The sequence below is a fragment of the Dendrobium catenatum genome, unplaced genomic scaffold (genome assembly GCF_001605985.2).
Source record: "Dendrobium catenatum unplaced genomic scaffold, ASM160598v2 original_scaffold_243868, whole genome shotgun sequence".
Lineage (NCBI taxonomy): Eukaryota > Viridiplantae > Streptophyta > Magnoliopsida > Asparagales > Orchidaceae > Dendrobium > Dendrobium catenatum.
The window spans coordinates 43,175-44,616 of NW_021562275.1; positions in this window are offsets into that span (position 1 = coordinate 43,175).

Consider the following 1,442-nt stretch of genomic DNA (forward strand, 5'->3'; position numbering starts at 1 on the left):
TCATTAGTCCCCTCATATGTTATACAAAGTCTATCCCATATGTCCTTTCCACTCTTGCAAGTAGAAACCCGCATGTAATCTTTTGATTTAAGTGCACAAAAGAAACTATTCAAGCATTTGCCATTTAGTTGTGCTAAGTCACATTCTTCTATTGTCCAGTCCACAAAAGGTGTTTCAACTCTAACTCCGTCAACTAGTCAAGTTGGTTTTGTATACCCTTTCTGAACTTAGATCCACATACGATAATCAAGTGACTGTAAAAATGTAGACATGCGTGTTTTCCAAAAATCAAAAGGAATATTGTTGAACAATGGAGGTCTAATTATAGAGTAACCCTCAGGTGTATTTTGATTTCCAAATTTAGACATCTACGTTAATCAAAAAGTAGTCTAAACTTATGATTTTGAAACCAAGCTCTGATACCACCTGTTTGAAACTTGTTCAATATAATTAGGTTGTTAAACCTAAGCTTATGTCCTAGTGGCTAAACCAAGAGGGGGGGGGGGGTTAATTGGTAATTAAAAAATTTTATCCCTCTTCAAAATTTAGAACCAAGAAAATTAACTTTAGTGAATTTTAAAAAAAAAAATATTTTTCAACCACAAGTTAGAAATAGTAAAATAAAAAATAAAAAGCAACAAAAAAGTAAAAGACACAAGATTTATAGTGGTTCGGTCAAACACGACCTACATCCACTCCCCGGAGGCACCCTCCGAGTATTGTACTAATACCACTAGTGACTCTCCTTTTTCACCCATAGCAAGGCGGAGAAGCCTTTACAAAACTCTCTTCCACCACTACCCGGTGCGGCAGAGAACTATTGTCCTTTTACACTTCCCAGTGTTGGCAGAGAACCGTTCGTCTTTTTACACTCTCCTAGTGTGGGAAGAGAACCCTTCAGCCGTTCACACTCCCCTAGTGTGGGCAGTGAACCCTTCGTCCTGTCACACTCTGATAGTGTGGGCAGATAACCCTTCGGCTGTTCATACTCTCTTAGTGTGGGCAAGAAACCCTTCGTCTGTTCACACTCTCCAAGTGTCAGCAGAAAATCAAATCTCCTTGACAGATCTTCTTCACAAAAAATCTAGAAGGAAGAGAGAAAAGAGTGAAGTAATCAAAAACCAAAAGTAGAGACTCTTACCTTTGAGTACCAAGTGAAACCTTCACGCTCCAGTAGGAAGAATTCTCCTTCAAACACTCTCTCACACTCCTTGACTCTCCTTTCTATTGGCACGAAGATTAGTAGGAAAAAAGATTAAGTGGCAGTTTATATTGGACTTTGTATTGGAAAGACACAAAAAATTGTCAAAAAACTGCTAAAATTCAATTCTGTCAGCAGTGGATCGTCCCGTACGATCGTGGATCGTCCTGGATAATGTTACTTAATTCAGTTGGAAATGAACCTAATGTATATTGGTACGAATTGACTTCATACACGTTAA